General features: G+C 39.9%; 1 protein-coding gene across 2 annotated transcripts in view; it reads right to left on the reverse strand.

Annotated features, from left to right (window-relative positions):
- Positions 1-20839, reverse strand: part of LOC110957978 (tetratricopeptide repeat protein 28-like) — a 183358-nt gene that overhangs the window by 157038 nt on the left and 5481 nt on the right. The gene's annotated exons all lie outside the window — the stretch shown is intronic.

Consider the following 20839-nt stretch of genomic DNA (forward strand, 5'->3'; position numbering starts at 1 on the left):
GGTATCTGATCGTAAGCACACCATGACACTCTAAACAAAATTAGCACAAATATGAATGAATTAGGATTCTAGAAAGGAATTTGGCCCCGAGCAGTAGTGACATAAATATTACGAAGTGATTATGAGATAAAGAAATATCAATCATTTGAATTATCAGCATCACATAAAACTTTGGTATTGAAAATGTTGTAAAAGATATGATTTAATTTCAGTTGGAAAGAAGACGTGTGAGAGTCTGTGAAGCTGTACTTAGAGTATCATTATACCAGATGCCTACACTAGTATTGCAACATGCTCACAATGAAAATATGATGTTTAGAAGGTTCAATGCTTATCATGCTCTCCATGATAGTCAGCATCTTAGTATGCTACAAGGACACTGTCTAAATATCAATAAGCTACAGCTGAGTCTGATGGGAACATCATCAGCTTTGGAGCAATTGGACTGATTTAAATTCAGACCAGCTGGTAGTGTTGGCTGATCAATAAAGGGATCGATAACATCAATATATTTTTTCCTGGTGGCATGAATGTCTGCGCAAAGTCTCATGGCAATTCATATAATAGCTATTGAGACATTCAGTCAGGATCAAAGTGGTGGACTAACCAGTCAACAAATAAAATAACTGACCAAAAAGAGAAAAAAAACTCTTGCTTAAACAGCAGACTGGCAAGGATTTTTGCTTCTGCCCCAAAAAATATAAACACTAGAGCCCCACTGATTTACTGGCCTGCTGGTTTTATCAGTCAATTCAGGCCCATCGCAAAAATATTAGCAATCGTAAATGTAATGTTGAATATGAAAGTTTATTTTAAAAGAACATACTGCTGAAAAGAGGGTTCGGACAAAAATGGTGTCACTGTGTACTCTGTAGTACAGAGTGTGCTCTGACTTCATTATCTGTAATAGTCTCAGCAGCACATGCAGCACGTAGACAGTGGTGCGGAGTCAAGCAGTGTCCGCAAACAAAAGATTCTAGCTTGATTGTGAAATAATGCTGGAAAGCTACTCTCCTGTGACAACCGTCATGTCACATTTACTAATCAAATTAGTTTGCTGCAACCATAGACTGTATAATCTATATATAATGTTTGTATACAGTCTATGGCTGCAACTCATTAATGCAGCTATTTTCTCAGTTAGTCATTTGAGTGGAAGCTAACGTGCTAGCGTGAACGCCTATTCTGCCTGTACATTGTAGCAATAATAAGTCTACCTAATGCTAACATTACATGTATAAACTATTCAGAAATTCCCATTAAATACTTCCTCCAAACCAAACAACTCCAGTCAACAAAAGTTAAAATTTGAAAGTAGTCTAGTTTTCCACCTGAACATTTACAGCAGAAGCGCTATTTACTGTATGTGTTGACTTGGTAGTAGTTAATCTTGAGTTACTGTTTGTGGCCATTATATATTAACAGAAAGATGCTGTTTAAAATGACATCTTGGTAAGCCAGGAAGGAAGTTTTTGGTTGGAGATAAATCCATTTAAGATTAGGAAAAAACGTGTAGCATGAATTTCATAGCTGGCTTGATAGTGTAGATTCTACATGGTAGTGAGGACATAAGACATTTTGCCATGAACTTAACTTATGCCATTTTAAAAGCACCCAAATATTAAAATAATTAATTATTAGTGAACACTGAGGCATTTGCAAGAGAATGGAACAGAACATTCAGCGCAAGCAAGCTCAGATATATAATTTAGCTAAAGGCTTCACACCTAAACCCTAACCCTTTATTTACACGTGAAAACTATATATATAAAAATGTGTATGAAAACATCCAATATTCTGGTATTGGATTGTTTTTCCTCTGTAAAATCTGAATCAGCATCAGTTCCAAAAAATCCAGGATCAGTGAATCTCTAATAAATACACTTGTATATTTATTGGATTCCACTTGAAGTTCAGTCCATTTCTTCCATGTCTGCATGGGTGTTGCTCAGTGTTCCCAGACAAACAGAGACACGCACACACACACACAGATGGATTACATTTCGCCCGTCATAATGGAACTGTCTCTGTGAAATGGCACCAAATGGTCCAGGGTATTGACCATACCAGAGCAGCGGAGATAAAGATGAGAGACGGCAGAGCAATCAAACAATAAGCTATGATTAATCAAGGGAATAGATCAACAATGATCAGAATGAGAGGAATGCAATGAGAGCCTTTATCCGTGTTACTGCCAGTATTGGCAGCAAACTAGGCATCTTTAACAGCCGCAAAGCAGTAAAATGTAATTATATCCACATCACTTTTCCATCAAAATATCACGAAGACTGTCACAATTCTTTAGCTTGACAAGTAGGTCAGAAAATACAGTTTAATTAAATTTGAGTCTACTGACACTGAAACTTCTGAATAAATAATAAAAAAAAATATGAATACACTTCAAGTTGTAATTATATATCAGGTAATGTAGGGTTTCAGCAACAGGTGAAGGAGACAGTTTCATTATCGTACAGAACAGAGAAGTGTTAAGGCAATTTTTTCCACTATATTAACACCTTCTGTCAGCTCCGGAGTTCTTTGTGGAGTGAATGGCAGTGAAATGAAAAGGGACACTCTCTGAACATAACCTCCAAGGAATTATCAGTAGTGTTAAAGCCTCACATTGCTCTGTCCTGTCTTCAGGATTTACAACCCAAGACCTTTTTTTGACAGTTCACAAAGGATGCTAAAATTACCTATTAATATGTCTTACATTATTATAAAAGATGAATCATACAAAAAAAACAATGGAGCCCAGTGTGTGAAGGCAATATTAAATTGCAAACTCTACTGTATATCCTCTCTATTGTCTGTAGAGTCCAGCTGTGAAGTTGTTTTTGACCTCTGCAAACCCATCAGCCTACCTCAATTAGCAAAGCGTGCCTATTTATTAATCAAACGTGTCAGACAAAAGAGATTTTAATTCCCCTGAGATTCTGCACAGCCACATACGCATCTTCTTTAATTATGCTTTCGTATTATATCAACTGTGCCAAGGACTTATAGAGGAATTACCTTTTGTTCCTTCAGTTTTTTCTGAGCAACCTGATGGCTGACAACCAGGTGTGCACAAACACACACACGGATTAATGCAGAAAAATAAAACCACATGAAACAGACATTATCAAATACAGCATCACATTAGCTTTAATGTATTTTTTTTATCCATAATGCTGAAATAACAGCACCATATATCATATTATAATGCACGATATAGAGCATATCCCAAACATTTGTTGACCTATTTTGCTTGAGATTTAAACTGAATGTTTCCGCAAACAGACCCAAATAATGTAACAGTGTTTAACCACAGACTTTGAAATGTTAAAATCCCATGTGGCATGAATGAATGTGCTGTGCCATAAGTGCTGCTCGGGGAGAGAGAAGAGAGCGGTGGCGGTGCTGCAGATGCAAATATGCAATTACATGAAGTACGTAGATGAAATCGAAAGGAGACTGCATCATAAATAGACATGCCAATGCCGAGTCTAAATGTGTAATTTATTCTATTTATGACTCAATGAAAACTGTGGAAGTAATTAGAAATATTCTGATCTGCGATACATTTGTATTTCATTAGGCACTTGTGTATCTGTAAACAAATTTTACTAAGGCAGAGACATAAACTATGATAATATGAGATACACAGTTGTACATTGCAGCGTGCTCATTGAACATAAACTTTGCTGATTATGAGTGTTCATAATGTCTCCCATACCCAAGTGCTACAGTAAGTCAGTGTCAGACTTACAGGCTCAATGAGTGGCAGACTTGACTAACAACTATAAATACACATTCTAGCAAGATGTTAGATGGTGTAACTTAAAACATAACAGTCTAGGTCTACATTACTCTGTTTTATCGAGGTAAAAGTAAAAATTTCCTCAAAGTTTTGTGATTTTTTTCTGCTACAACTGTGACCCTGACATGCGAAAGAGGTCATTTCCGAGCTTTGTTGACAAACTTCCCAGCCATTTTCCTGTTTTCAGCTCTTTGTTAGATATAAATTTCCCAAGGACTGTGCGCACTGTGAAGGTTCTGACCTCATTTTCAAATGGGTCAATTCACACATGCTCTTTAACACAACAGAAGAGAGAATTTCATGGCTGAGTCAACCTGAAAGCGCGTCTACACTGTATCCTATCAGAGAGCAGTTCTAACTGCATGAGGTTCAGCACAATGAGGAAGGTGTCGATGCTGCACACATGGCAGAAAATGCAAAAATAGATTATGCAAAATTCTTTTTTGCACATGGTCTCATGTGGCCAGACTATTCTGCAGCATAGAATAGTCTGATTCACCTCATTATCATTCTGCTATAGGGGAAAAAAGCTCTGCCTTGTTTGTATTTCTTTATACCAATCAAATAGTACTGCATGGGGCTAAACGAAGGATGCACTAATGAGGTCCCCTTAAAATAGTTACAGGGGAACTGTTTTGGTTGAACATTTGCACACAAGAAGGTGAGTGTTGTCATTAAAATGGCTAATTAACAGCAGAAATAGTAGGGCAATTTACAGCATGATCCAAATCCTCGGCAAAGTTCACTATTTTTGGTCTGTAGTCTCCTGCCCAAAAGTGGTTGTTGTTACTGAATTTGGAAAATCGCAATATTTTCATAGCAAAAGAGCACAAGAAAGCCGTGTGAAATGTGCGGCCAGCTGCAGGCTTACATCTGCAGCCTGCATGCAGTGAGTCAGACGAGTCATCACGTAACCAAAGGTTTGTGTGTCATGTGGCAAATGGAAAACAATGCTGCAGAACAATGTTTTCTGGAACATCTGTCCAACATTTAGAGCCACCACCATCTCAGACCAATACATACAGGCATGGTGTCTACACTTTCTTGCACTTTCACTTTCATTTACAACCAGAAAAGATGTGTTCACTAGCCTAGCCATGCTAGACCCATGTTTCTGAAGGCACAAGGGTCTAGGCACGCTCGACAGGGAGGGAGGCGGGCTAAAAGGTTGTCTATCAAATCACTCTGCAGCAATTGGGTAGGTATACAACCAATCAGCGCAACGAATAGGCTCCTAGAGCGCCAGAAATCAGAGGATGCGGCAGTTCGGTGAAGCCTTATTTATACAGTCAATGGGTGAAGCTCAAGTATATTACAGACATGTTAACAGAAAGGTTATTCAGAGTCAGTGCTAATGGAGCTCAACGACTGTTGTCATTTTTGTTGTCGACCCTGGCAGAGAATTAAATTCGTTGCCGTGTGTTGTCTAGCGCGGCTAGGCTAGTTGTTTCCGGTTGTTTCTGTCAGAATCGTCACGCCTCTGTCGTCACTTCGTTACACCCGCCTTCTGACTCTACACTTCATGGTGATTGGTCCGGCCAGTTTTAGGAGAATCCAGCCTCGAGCCTTATGGAGGGTAACTAGACCCACCCTGGCAGAGAATTAAATTCGTTGCCGTGGGTTGTCTAGCGCGGCTAGGCTATGTGTTCGCAGGAGCAAACAAAAAATAATTCGGTTACAACCATTGTGAGTTACACTACCCTTGTAAAATACACTGAATGGACACAGCAGGTTGCTGCCAACTCCAGTAATGCTGCTCATGTCTTGACAGATTGGAGCCACTCGTTTGCAGGAAAGGAGATACAGAGGATTGATTATGTTATTTGCTGCCATAGTGCTAATTATATTAAAATCTTGTACAGGGGGTCCTCGGTGTAAGACATCCTCGACCTATGGCGTTTCATCATTACGTCAGAACTTGTTACGGGGGAGTCCACGGTTTACGACATATAGCATTTCGTCGTTATGTCGGAACTAGATAGTGAGCGGACAAATACGTCGACACATGGCACTATAAGATGGCTTTGTTTACATTCGCCGGTTGTATGCCACCTTGAACTGTGCTACATTTGCTAACTTTCTGCCCTTCATTGTGGCTCCCAAGCGCAAATCAGACTCCTCTGGCAGAAGGAAAGCTGTCTACATGTAAGTAAAATTAGATACAATAAAGTGCTCGGAACAGGGCAAAACAGCAATATCGTGATGCCTGTAATGGCTTTGTTTACATTTTCGCTGGAGTTCCAACTTGCAGCGAAAATCGATTTACGACGCACCGTAGGAACAGAACAGGACCCCTGTATATTGCTTCTTTAAAGCGATACACTTCTTACACCCCTGCTGTCCAAGAAAACAAACACTTCATAGCAAAGACTGCATTGGTGGTAACTGTTTTCTGTGTGCTGCATTTACTAAAGAACAGTCTAATCACAATTAGTCAAAGTATCTGATTGATCCTACCGTTTAAGCAGCTACAGCACACGCTAGCGACAGAGCACTGCTCTAATTGCATCTGTGTGGAGGTCTTTGCAGCTACAAAGTCTTGAACAAGCAAATCATGTTTCTTTAATAATATCCTTTTTACAGCATTGAGAATAGCTTTCACAAACTTACATCATTTAACCAACATAGTTAGGTGCCAAGCACTAATTAGGTAGCATTAATCAATAATAAACAGAAATGGTGGCACTCAGCAGACTCCAATTATGGTTGCAACAATTCTCCAAGCCTAATTTGACACATTTACTCCTGCAGTCGTTCAAATAGGGTTGCTTGCAAGCTTAAAATGATCTGAATACTATATAAATCATAAATCAAGCTACCTTTATTTTTATAGAGATGACTTGGTAAGAATGAAATCGTGTGTGATTAGTGAATAGTGTGATTTGTTTAACATTAAATGAAGGTGGGCTCTTCATCTGTATAAACCGATGCATGCACCTGCTCACAGCCTCACATGTGAAGATTAAAATGAAAACAATACTTTAAGACTGATTAAGAAAAAATAGTGTTTGGATTAGAGTGAGTAAACAAATGGATGGTGCAAATTTCTATGGATAGTTTGCGTTTCTCAGCGTTCTCATTAGGCAGATTTCGGGTGGAGTGTCTCATAATGAGGCTCTGTCGCACTGTGAGATACCACTCGACTGGATGTGGGTGGACATAACTGATGTTCACGTCGGCGTCATCATTCTCCTTCTCCCTACGCTGGATAATGGCCGCAATTTTCACAGTAATTACATGTTTTTTCAACTTAAATAATGTTTAACATGCGCAGACTGTCAGGGCATCTTTGACTGATCAGTCACCACCTGCTCCAAACGGTCTGATGGGAAGGCATTGTAACAATTAAGATGAATTCTCACAATTCAGCTTTGATTCCCTTGGTAACTTTCATTTCTTACAAAAACAGTGCATGCCTTAAAAAGGATCACTAGTAACTAACAAAGTCTATAAGTCCCTTTATGTTTGCACAAACACATACATCTATTCATAAGTAGGATATGAAATAATGCACAAACAGCTACATTTAAGGTATATTTGTCAGTTGATTATTACAATTAATAATAGCATATTCAGTTTTCACCTCCTATAGAGTCCTTTTAGATGTGAATGTGCCGTGAATGTGGAGGATGAGCAGGGTCTTGGTATTTAAAATGCTTCTGAGCTGCCCTCTCCTGTTAAATGGGGATATGGATTTTGCCATTAAGGGTTACTGAGTTATTGACTTTTTTTTCTACTTTCTAACTTAATACACAACAGCTCGAACTTGGGATTTTTCAGACGAAAAAAGCAGTTGCCAACGGGAGCAGCCAGATCAAAGCGGCTGACAGCAGTCTAAATTCGGTTGCCCGTGGTAACTGGTAAATCATTAGCGATGAGGCTTGGACAGATTCATTATGGTAAAGGAACTGTTGTGTCTCAGCAACCATCCAACACACTACAGTAGATAAATTGTGGGCGCTTTAATTATTTGTGATGCCTTCTTTATGTCATAAAACAACTGCTCTGCCAAACTGTCATGTGGATTTGAATTTGCCTTGTTAAATATCACAACTGCAGCGAGTGAGAATCAAAGCATTTACTCACATTACAGTCACTAGGACAGGAGAACCGTCGGCTGTTTTTGGATGAAAAATGGTTAAAGATAGCTGTAATTAATTTTGATTAACTGATTAATCAACACAGCATCACATGTATATTTGTTAATCCACAGAGTGCTCATTCCTTTTGGTTTCCTTCTGAGACAGACTTGGTCTTGTACAAATGCATGCTCCAGCAGTGGAAGTAATACTTTCCATTTGCATATACATAAACAGATTCATACAACAGAAACTCCAGTGAGTTTGAAAGAGGCATGATTGTGGATTTCATGAGGGCTGGACAAGCACTGCAAAGATCGTAGCAGCAATCATAAAGACGTACAAAGAAAGGAGATGCTGTAAGACGTTTTCTTTGTGGAAGAAAACTCCTGGTAGATGAGTGTGCGTGGCATAATGTTGTTTGGACAAGACATATTGTAAACATCACAGCGTAAGGTGGGGTGGAACAGCCCAGCACAATGCACTGCAGTCTTTGTATTCAGGCAGACGACCAGGGTGGAAACTGTAAGCTGCAGAGGGGATTCACATGGGGCTAAGAGACATCAGTAGGATTGTCTGGCCTGTCTAATCCCCCTGGGAACATGATCGCCATGGTAGAGTGAGGGTGTAAACTGCACAGGTTTGTCATCTATACCTGTTCAAATGTACAGTTCAGTGACTGAGTGTCATGGCATCATTGCACTGGATCAGATGTATTCCTTAATGGTCATTCATAATCGCATTTACAGCAAAAAATAATGTCTTTCTCAAGGTATAGGAATCATGTGAGGATGAAATTATGTTAATGATCCAACCATCACAATCCCCTGATATCAAACTCAGCACCTGAAACACCTTGATGATGAGTTTTTAAAAAAATAAATAAATTACCGCACAGCAAAATTCAGCAATGACTACCTCATCAAGAGGAGCTACAGTTTCTCCATCCCAATGTGTGCCAATTAATATCAGGCTGAAAGCTGCTTCGGAGAGCTTCTGTGCAGATGACTGAGGTTTCACTAGCCACAGACACCGTCTATTTAATTGCCCAGGTCATTAAAACGGCGATACACTTGAGTTCTGAGAACATGTGTGTGTTACTTAACGCCTGACTGGAACAGCACAGCCTCTGGTCAAATACAGAGATTGTATCCATAACCACGGCAGTCATTTGTCAGCTTTGCACACGTAAATACACCACCTGCATTCCATGGTTTTTTAGCTAATACATCTCCCCAGGCATTTCCATTTTGCTGGTGCTGCTGTTGTTGTTTCCCTGTCAAACTCATTACGGAGAGAACGAATTAGAGGGAAGTATCTAGGTAAGACACGACAGCACAGGCACTCAAACAGCTAATTGCAATAACCTGGCACAAATGAGTAATTTAGCTGCCTTAAAGCGAGCCCTGAGATCAAGAAAGAGCACTTTAAATGAATGAATTAGGCTGAAGGCCATTACACACCAAGATATTTAGACAGCAGACAAAAGAAGATTCATCTTTTACTGGGCTCGATTTGAATATTAAATGGTCCTGCTTACCGTCTCATGACCAAATCTGAGATTATCATGGAAACAAGTTAACATAATATTGTGCACGCCACATTCTTTGTTCCAGCCTGCCTTCCAAACATCCATTATTTATTAGAGATCATCTATCATTAATCATATACAACACGGCAGTTAAGTCAGTAATTGCAGAAAAATTGTGGCCAGCGCTCAGTTAATGGACAAAATCAGGTCATACTTAAACTAAAGCCTGATTAGATTTCATGTCCGTGTTCCACATGAGCAAGACTGACAAATAGTACTTCGTTTTCTACTGATGGATCAAGTGATTGTTTCTGAACAAAACAGTAACAGTGTTTAAAAGACATATTATTTAATTAACGCACACTGACATTTTACAGTGGTGTACACTGTGATCTAAAAATTAATGCGGTCTGTTTCTATTTGCAATAATGAGGAACGATGTTCCCATCACTAACTTACTTCATTTAAGATTTCCTGTGGCGTTTTGACCAAAAACAGAGCTGCAGATGAATGCTTATTCACATCATTTTTTGTCGTATTTTGGTCTAGTAAGAACTTCACCCAACCAGCTGCAGTTCTTTAACAGTGAGAAACACATAAACTATTTACACCCATACCTAAAGCCAACAGGGATGACTGGGAGATACCGGAACATTCCTTAAATAATACACACTATCCATTTTGCAATTTGCAAGCCTTGTTTTGCATGTAATAATAATGCAAGTCTGTATTCTTACCCTAACTGCATCTTCATGAAGTTGCAGTACATAGTATTTACAGTGCTTACAGTATTTCTTTTTTGTTGTAGCCATATAGAGTCACTCATATTGTTTTCACATCCAATACTGATTATTAGCAATCAAGACGACTGATAACCCATATTTAGAGCTAATGTACACTAGCTGTAAAAATCTAGGTGTTCAAAATTTAGAATAAGACAAACTCCAATACAAAACATGTTGAAATGCATTTGTGTACTTTTGTTTTATATTTGCCTCATTAAAAGAATACTTTCAAACATCTGTTCTTCAAGGCTGATAGGTTTTTACCAAGTGGCAACATCAAGGTGTGAATAACAAAGACGCTACAGAACCCAACAAAAACTGCAGTTCCTCAAATGTCCACTTGAGGCTGATGCTAAAAGTGAGTCAATCTCCATCGACCGCCATGTTAAAATGTTTAACTTTAGTGCAGAAATAAACATGACTACAGCCTGGTACAATTTTTTTTTTAATCTCTAAGGCTGATTACTGATTTAAATAAACTCCTCAAGCTGCAAATATTATTTTGATGGGTTGGGTTGAGAAAATAATATTGGTAATACCATCAGCCTACTACTGTGTGTAATTTAAATTCAAATTTTTGTGGTGGTTGATTTAAAACTAAACTGAAGTTAATGAAATTTGATATTTTAATTTTCCCTTCTCTGCCTACTTAACATTGCAGGAATCAGTTTTCTTAAATATGCCAACCTAAATACTTGTGTTCATAATTATGGTGAACAAGGACACTTACTTAGAAACACACCAAACATTCAAATATCTACTTCATTTTAATTAGCAACCAACAGAAAAAATTTAAAATGCTACCAATCATAAAATAAGAAATTTGAAATACCTTTGAAAGCAGAGGAAAACCTAATTCCCCTACATAACAGTTTGTTGGTTCAACATAATTTCATTAGACATTGCCATGAATTGTTGCAGTAATTTTTAGTGGATTTTGGGGGGATCCAAAACCTTATGTATTAGACTGCATGTTTCTTTTCAAAACACTAGTCAGCCACCTTAGAAAAAAATCAGTGCCACTTTTATCCCGACCAATTTATTTCTCTGGGAGGAACCAGTAAGAGTGACTCATTCCTGGAAGGAGGTTACATCATGAATAGGTGCTGTTTGAAACAGACCACAAGCTGAGAGAGGAATACTTTCCAGTCAGGCGTAAGCACTGACCAAACCTTGCACCTCTTTAAATAGGGGAAAGTTACAACAATACATCAGTGATATTATGCATCAGCATAATGTGTTTTCTTTATTTTAATCTGCATCGCAACAATACATTATGAGTCAGACAGAGCTGCTGATACAGACAGAAATAAGTGTCCTAGTCACCAAAAGTTCAGAGGTGAAGACACAGAATCAGGAAGCAGATCACAAAAAACTCTCAGCTCTGCTATTCATCTTGTCATGCTTATGCAGTGTATGCTAATGGGGCTCCATGCAGGTTGCTCTCTGTTCCACAGCAGCAGAGCCAGGTTGTACTAAATCTGGAGACATTCAGGTCTCGGTCCCCAAGCCTTGTCAGGCTCCCAGGTGGGAGGGGCTAGCTCAAGATGAGGCTGACAGCAAGATGAACCCCTGTAAGGGAAAAAGAGCATCTGTATAACCCAAGGGGTTATGTGTGGTAGGGGGAGCAGGGTGCAATTGTTTTCCTCATTTCCTCAGGCTTGTAAAGCTGATCCACTATCAGCAGCAGACTGTTATGCCGTGAGCATGGCAATGAGCCCGCTTTCTCTGAGTCTTTTGACATTTCTTCCCATGTAATGGCAAGCAAAAAGCTATTAAGCAGGTAATCAATTTGTGTATTCGAAGGGAAAACGCATTGTGAGGGCGCAGACGTTCTTTAACATGATTGAAAGTTTCTTGTTTGAGGTGCTTACCCAGGCTTTGACACGCTTTATTTCTTTTGGGACAAAGAGACCATTGCATTTAATTTTCTGAATAGCTTATCAGCAAAACGGTATAACAAGAAAAAATAAGATTTACACAAAACACTAAAAGTTCAGAACGGACCAAATTGGCCAGAAAAAAAAACCTCACTCACAGAGTATGTGCACTGAATTTCTATCCAGCATTATTTGGACAGAAGATTGTCCAAAATCACAGATCTGTGGGGCGGTTATTAGGTGCTGATTGTGCGTCAACAGGCCAGACAGATTATCATCAGGGTGACATCAGCTCCCAGCTCTGACTCATCCATGCCCCCGGACAGTCTAAAAAGAGACAGCTGTGGGGTGAGTGGGAGGTCATCATCCACACATCACAGCAAATTACATCACCCTGAAAATCTACACTGGAAAACTGAAAGCCTATTCTTTGTGAACTTTGCAGGATCCAGCAAAGCAGCGAAAACATATACTGCACTGCGCTTAGCGTAAAAAAAAAAAGGACGAGATATGCTCATTTTCATTTTTCATGTGTGCGCCTGGTGTTTCCTGAAAGCAGATTAGACTTTACTAAACACTACAATTTGGTGGGGCGCCTGGGTGGCAGAGAGGAAAACCACTTGGCCACCGTCACAGAGAGCCGGCTAAGCGGGGAAGTAGGGATTTGGAATCATCCTACCAAACTAAGAAATGGGGAAAAAACCGACTGAACACATCAACAGTATATTGAGTTAGTGCACTGAAAACAGCAAAGTAATTCTGGACATCAATTTAATAAGTCATATAACAGACATACTTTCAATGTTGTGTCTGAGCGGTATAATCAACCAGCAATTCAGCAGACACAGAGGCACACTTAGTCAAAAAGATGGCAATGCGAGCTGCTTTTAACAGTACGTGTTGGATGTTGATGCATTCAGTTTTGAGTGCATTAAAGATTGAAAGAAGAGAATGTGATTTTGACTGAGAAACAGAATCATAGCAATGCAGTCGCTCAAATAAACATTTGTTGCATATTACTGAGTGTACAAAACAAGAAAATGAAATCATGTAAGCGGCCTCTTTCAGCAATATCTCCAACAAAAACGAAACACTCTGTTGTGGATACCAAGTCAAAGAGCAGCACTGCTCAAAAAAAAACAGACAGCTCAGGATTAGTTCCATCTCATCTGCGTATAGGATGACAGAGCTGCCAAAGAAGTGCTGTTGAAATCAAAACAGCAGACGTGTGTGTGTGTGTGTGTGTGTGTGTTTGTGTGTGTGTGTGTGTGTGTGTGTGTGTGTGTGGTCACTTTTCCCTCCATCATGGCCTGTGAGTATGTGCAGCGCTGCTTAGCCACAGCGGCCCTCTGAAGGGGAAAAAGTCAGATTTTAACTGCTCCCGCTCATTTCACAGATTTTCCAGACAAATAATTTCAGGTTTGTGCGCACTAGCGCCAACCCTCTGTCCGTCCCGTTCTCTCTGGCCTATAATTATACGCCGTTCATTTGATTTGTTCATTAGGTCAAGCCTCGGCTGGGTAGAAGCAAAACGGAACCCTCTTATTAGTGGTTCATGACTCTACTCTCTCCATGGCGAGCGTTGGAGCTACGGAGCTACGGAGGAAAACAGGCGGCCAGCAGCAGCGGGATAAGGGGAAACTGGCAGGAAGATTTCTTTTTGAACCCTGAGCACACCTCTTCATGAGCAGGGAGTTTATAGTGCAATAAAAACTGTACACCATCTCACATGAAAACACTGCTGTGGCGTCCAGAAGGTCCACAAACCCCTGATCAACAAACACTGAGATTACAGATAACAAAAACTAAAGACATGGACCAGTTTTTTGGCAAAGAAGATGTTTTTCTGTCTTGATCAGAACTGCATTCTTTTCTTCTTATCCACTGTGGTGCTTTTCAGACAGTTTAAACAAATCCAAGCTTTAATCCAGTGAACACACAGTTCAGTATTACCACGCGCAAGAGGGAAGGATCTAGAACTGGGATTGTACGCTCGATCATATGAGCCTTTGGCATCACATTTGAGCACGTCGGGTATCATATTCGTGTCATTTTTCAACACGCAGGAGAGTCCAATAGTCCCCAAAAATCCCTGAATTTCTGAAATAGATGCCATGATACCACAGTCAGATTTTCTCAGCTGTTGCTCCCTTTCAGACAATGAAAAGTATTCATTGTAACATGCATTTCATGTTGAAAAATGATTATCTTTCCCCAAACTTGAACCAAACCAAACTGCAAGTGTAAACAAACCTCGAGTCAGAAAATAAACAAGACTAAGTGGAAAAATAATTGCCCAACAGGGGGAACAAACCTCAGTCTCCTGGGTCAAAGTAGTGTGACTCACACCTCTTTAACCTCCTTATGTTACTCTATAAAACTGAAGAAACTCCTACACGTCTGTCAGCATTGAATATTAAGACGGCTGGCACCGACGCCAAAGTGCACGTATCTGTCAAACAACAGCAGCTTTGACAAAACGGCTACATCTGATGCCCTGGGAACGGGAACAGGTTGGATTTGAGTCAGTTTTTGACAGTATAAAAGTCGCAGATCTTCCAATGAATGTACTATTTTGTTTCCACAGTTCATTTTAACATTCTCTAATTGTTTTGCCTTTATATAAGTTTCTGACTTTGACATGTGGAGCTCCACCACTCAATTTGAAATATTGAAAACTTCAGAAAATCATCAGTAAATACTTCCAAAAGTCATAGTCTCTAAATGTCCCTCATCAGCGCAGCAGAAACTTGTAACAGATATACAGTTGTAGGTGAGTTCTTGTGCCCCATTTTCCCAATGATATGCAAAAAAATCAACAAGAACACCTGATTTGAGAAGGCATCGTGGTGAGAAACTTCCCCACACAATATTATAATGAGTCTCTGCTGTCTATTGGTATTCCCAAGTCTAACTAGAGGCATTCATATTTTATAATTATTGATTCATAACTATGGGCAGGAAGGCAGGTTGATGTCATCCGCATTCAGCTCTTTCAAATAAAACCCGCTCACGCTCATCATAAATATGCATTGGGGGATATTATAAATATTTATTGATGCGTGGCCCCATAGTTCAGTTCAGAAGTCTACATTCATTTTTTTTTATTTTGTCTAGTTTTCAACTTGAGGCAACACAGTATACAACAGTTCAGCCCTGTGCAATACCAGGAAAACGTTAAATGATTCAAAACGCTATCATCTTACAATAGCTGTTATTTTAAGGCCCAAGTGTAGGCGAAGGTTTCTGATCTTATATACTGTCAATAACTAATTAAAAACAAACTGCTTAGATAGACTACACTGAAAATACAGGCCACAGAGTACCACAGTGCAGGTATCCAGTCATAAGACAATATCCTACTGGCTGAATGACGATGCTTTAAAAAAAAAAAAAGGAAATCATCAAAGTTGATACAGTTTATCCTAGATGGGGGACAAATGCGGGTGCTAAACTTCATTCAAACCCACAAATATCAACCTCATGAAATAGTCTGGCAATCCTCAAAGTCTACGGGCAATCCAACAAAGAATTGCTGAGATGTTTCCGTCTGCCAAAGGCGTAGATTCCAGGAGACACATCCACCTAATTTTGCACGGATGTATTTGTTTGTTACGAATTATGCAAAAGAAGCAAATGACTTTTAATTTGAAAAACAGCTTTTCACAAAGACAACCCAGACACATAGAAGTAAGGTACAACTTGGTGCGACAAAATTCATCAGAACGCAAAATAAGTGTTTTATACTAAACAGACCCCAAATTTACTCCCAAATCCTCCATTTAATGCCTCCCTCCTACTCTCTGTTTAAACAAACCCACCCATGCTGACAGCCGTCCTTTGAGACGTGCTGTGAATGTGGCAAAAAAAAAAAAAAAAAAAAGCCACCAAGTGGGACGGCTGACAGTTTCCGCTTTTACAGGCCTTTTGATCAGCAATTTTGAAAACAGAATCTAATTCTACGCTGAATACAAATGAGTGCTACAGTGCCCTGCAATAAAACAAGCAGACCAACAAATGCACTTCCTCTGCGCTACAAACACACGCATTATTTCAAAGCATTTTCATTGTGGAGTTTCCAGCTCATTATTCAAAAGGTAGCCAAATAAAAGGACAGGTCACCCAGGTGTTATGTGATAAATATTTCAGATGGCGAGAAGAAAGGCAAGAAGAAATGTTGTAAGCATTCTCCACGTGAGATCAAAACCCAGGTTCTTTATTCTTTACCCACACCGAGATCAGATGAGAGCTGCTTTAACGGACTGTCATAGCGACAGGGAAAAGCATTACACCCCAGTGGTTCTCATCCACATTAAAAGCAGAGTGCTGCTGAGAGTGCCAAAGGATGAAGTCTTCAAATCACACACAGACACGTAATTCCTTTCTTCCTATTCCACTTACAGCAACAGCGAAATCCAGTGCCATCACCCGGCGCTGCAGGAAGCAGAAGCTTTCTGTCCCATCAGGGTGTCAGCATCCAGTCCTACACAATTACTAGATATGGAGCTGCTGTAATTAAAGTCCCCTTTCAGCACTCCACACACCATGACCTTTTCCAGTGCAAACACTCATTGTATCAGTTAAACCCGGAGCCCCTCCACTGGGATGCAAATGGATATTTTATGTTGGTGAACAAGAAAAATGGATCCAAATGATGGGAAAAAAAAAAAAAGTGCTGCAGCCTAAATCTGAAAAATGAGGCTTGATGGTTTTTAACTGCCATTATAAGTGGGTGTCATCTGCGACTCTGGCAATAAACATTCGAGGAGGCAGAATACCCCTGATAAGCACCATCATAACCTATAATCAGAAGACACGCAAATGGTAGAGATGTTTCCCCCCCGACACCGCGGTGCCAGTTGTCTTTTAGTTCCCTAGGAGCTCTCCTGTCAGCGCTCAAGCAGGAGAATGGGAGTGATAGCAGAGAGGGCTGTTTGTTTAACATGTCACTGGAACAGCAGTGACGAGAGGGAGGAACCAGATGGAGGAGCACGGCAGATTGGGACTCCATCTAGGAAGAGTATTGTCTTTCTCAGTCACTCGTATAGGTTTAAAAGCCACTTCAAGCACGGCAGGGAATCACAAAATGTCTCATCGCAAATGAATGCTCTGTGCACACGCCTATATCCATCAAAAAAAGACTGCAACAGAGTCATTTTAACAACTACAGGGAACAATTTGGGTTATCAAAGTTGGCATATAAAAGAAAAAAGATTGTATTCAATATTACAAAAGTAACTTTGCATCTTACCAGAGCATTTTCTCCTTCAGTGACTACAGCTGCTCCATTCAGATGGGACACAGAAGCACAGATACTGACCAATAGTGTTTGAGGAGGTATCCCTCACATTGTGATTTCATTGGCAACCCAGATTCTTCCTTGTCTGCACCACAGAAAACCTCCCCCTGACTCTTTAACCCTGCACTTAAAAATGACTAATGCACAAGAAAAGAAGCTTCATTATAATACCCATCACTTCTTCTCCCCGTTTTCCTCCCACACAGGAGACAAAATGCGAACCGACATAAAAAGTGTGCACCCCTTGTCTATAAAATGGCACCCCATTTTGTTCTCATTTAAGCTTTTTATATTCAGTGAGAGGGAGAGGTACAAAAGGGCCTAAAGCTGTCTTGGGTCATTAAACCACACATTTTCTTTCTTCTTTCAGAATGTGTTTTCTGGCACTTACAGGAGGGAAAGCTGACAGATTAGACAGGGAGTTCCTTCACAGGCTGGCTGTGGGCTTCAGTAGGGTGGGCTGCTCGCTGGTGCTTGGGGCAGCAAAACCATGGCTGTCACTGTTTGATGGGCCAATCCAGAAGTGCAGTCATACGGAGGCATGATTGATGATATTATGTACTCACGCGGGATCTGAATGCCAGCACACTCCTGTGATTTAATCCCTGTTCCGTCATCAAACATCCAGGCAGAGCAGATGGACTGTGCAACACCGAGCCTTTTTTCCCCCCCAAGGCCAACGCCAGAAGTGTCGAGACCACCATCACTAATCGATTCTTTGAGGCAGCACCGACTGAATGGAGACTTGTAATACATCTCACCATTCAGTCACATCCACTATGCACAGAGCATACGGCAATGCAAAATTCACAACTCTGATTAGAAAAATCAGCGTTTAATACTCGCTAAACTGGATTTGTTCGAAATATCACAGGGGGAAAAAATGAAGACAGATTTGTTGTGACCTTGGCCTCCACCTGTACATTTATCAAGTAGAAAACTCTCCTTTTACTAAATGATGATGCATGCTTAAGCGCATTCCTCTCCTAGAAAGGAAACCCAATCACCATCAACATTTAGCTTTACTTGAACCCACAAAATGTAGGGAAAAAAAGGCATCTTGGAAAAGAAACTGGTTGAGTGCCTTTTTGTCCTGCACAGGCAAAAAAAAAAAAAAAAAAAAAAAAACGCCTGGAAGTCCTTCCTGTTTGACAACACTGACCCCTTGTGGTGACTCTTAGAGACATTATATGAACCATGAGCACACAACCGTGTGAATAATTGTCAATACCACAGACATATCAATCCCTTTGTCTCATGCTACAAAGTAAAACACAAAGGTCAAGCTACACATCGACACCGGGACTGATAACGCAGACTCGAGCGTGAGAGTCAAAGCTGTCAGACAGTAAATCCAAGAATAAGCAGAGCTACACAGCCGAGATTAAGTCAACCATCCCCCAGTCAGACCACAAAGAGTTCATTGTACTTGGATAGCATATAAAGAGGAGGAGAATGATTTTGGCAGTGATTTTCAATTATAGTTTGGTCTCACAGGCTTCAGAGGTTTATGAAATCTCTGCGCTCTACGGTAATGCTCAGACGCTGCAGAGGGAGAAGTGAGAGCGTATAGTGGAGGCTCCTGTTGTAGAATTTATAACATGAAATGACAAAAATTAGTGTAGTGCACTGAAAAACATCTGAAAAGACAGAATAAACACCAGTGAATAGTCAGAACAACACAACCAGGAAGAAACAATCGGTTAGAAATGTGCTGCATTGGTGATAGACATTCGTTTCAAGCTGCAACTAATGACTATTTTCATTGTTGATTAATTTGTCGATTATTTTTTCAATTATTTGATTTGTGGTTTGAGTTGCAAAACGTGAGTAAGTGTTTAAGTTCCAAAATTTCATCTTCAACTGTCTTGTTTTGTCCACAACTCAAATATATTCAGCTTACTATCACAGGATAGCTGAAAAATAATAATCAAGAGCAGCTGGAATCAGAGGATTTTGAGTTTTATTTTCTTTAAAAAATTACTAATCATAGTTGGTGAATAATTTAATTATTGACAGCTAATCTATTAATAACCACAGCTCTATATTCTCTACTATTCTCAAAATACTATGAGACAATGCAGCAAGCACACAACACCATCTATGCAACAACAAACAACGGCCTCAGTTCTCACTGCAAAGACACATTTTTACAGAGGAGGAAACCTACCTGAGCACAGGAAGACACACGACCTCAGATCAAAGAAGAGGTGGCCACTGATGCATCATTGGTAGCGACAAATTATCGTCAATACCACTCTACCACATTATCATCAATCTCTCTCTGGAAAGACCAAAGTATCTCCCCATGCTAAATCATGAAATCAATGCATTTCTATCACTGAGAGGAATTGGTCTCCTAGTGATCTCTGTGGCTGAGTAATGTGAAATCTATCACAGGTTACTCCACATGGCCCGGACAAGATCAAAGACAAGACTCTAGAAAAGTTTGTATTGATCAGCAGCTGCAAGGGATGCGACCGAGGAGTGAAGCTGTGATTGGAATTGGGAGCGCTTCGAATTGGAGATAAATCATCTCATTGTCAGAAGAAAAAAAAAACAACGGCGCAAAGTAATTTATAGCACAACCACAATGATATAACTACAGAACCACTTTGTTACCAACTGTACTAACACCAAAGGTTCACCACATGGAAGAAGAGCTGCAACCAACAAATCAATTAATATGTTGTCAACAATTAAACAATCACCAAATACTTTAATAACTGATTATTTCAATTGAGTCAAAATTCTGAGTCCAGCTTCTTAAATGTGAATGTCTGATTTCTTTACTATGACAGGAAATTTAACACATTTTGGGCTGCGAGAAACATTTTTCACCATTTTATATTGTTATTATTGACAAATTAATCAACAATGATGATAATCGTTAGCTGCAGCTCAGCAGCCATTTAGACATAAAAACTGCATGTACAAAATCACCGGTCAAATCTGATGAAAGCTGCTTAGAAGCTCTGGTGATTTTTTTCCTCCTAAAATAAGTTTTAAAACGCATTTTTTTCCCCAACACAAATTAGATTTGTATTACACATGTGCACCAGTTCAAAACACCCAGCTTGCATTACTGCAACGACATCATTGGCTGGATGTTTGCAGGTGCAGCTGCTACAAAGCAGACGATTGGTTTGTTGGAGAAATGGGCGGGACATGCACCACAACTGCCAACTTTTAGCCTAGCCGCGCTAGACAATCCACGGCAACGAATTTAATTCTCTGCCAGGGTGGGTCTAGTTACCCTCCATAAGGCTCGAGGCTGGATTCTCCTAAAACTGGCCGGACCAATCACCATAAGTGTAGAGTTAGAAGGCGGGCGTAACTAAGTGACGACAGAGGCGTGACGATTCTGACAGAAACAACCGGCGCACAATAAACAGTTATCTTTCGACTCGGCTTTGGCCACAGCTCTTAAAGATTTGAAGCTAAAATTCAACTTGAAAGATAA

The sequence above is a fragment of the Acanthochromis polyacanthus genome, chromosome 7, assembly GCF_021347895.1.
Source record: "Acanthochromis polyacanthus isolate Apoly-LR-REF ecotype Palm Island chromosome 7, KAUST_Apoly_ChrSc, whole genome shotgun sequence".
Classification (NCBI taxonomy): domain Eukaryota; kingdom Metazoa; phylum Chordata; class Actinopteri; family Pomacentridae; genus Acanthochromis; species Acanthochromis polyacanthus.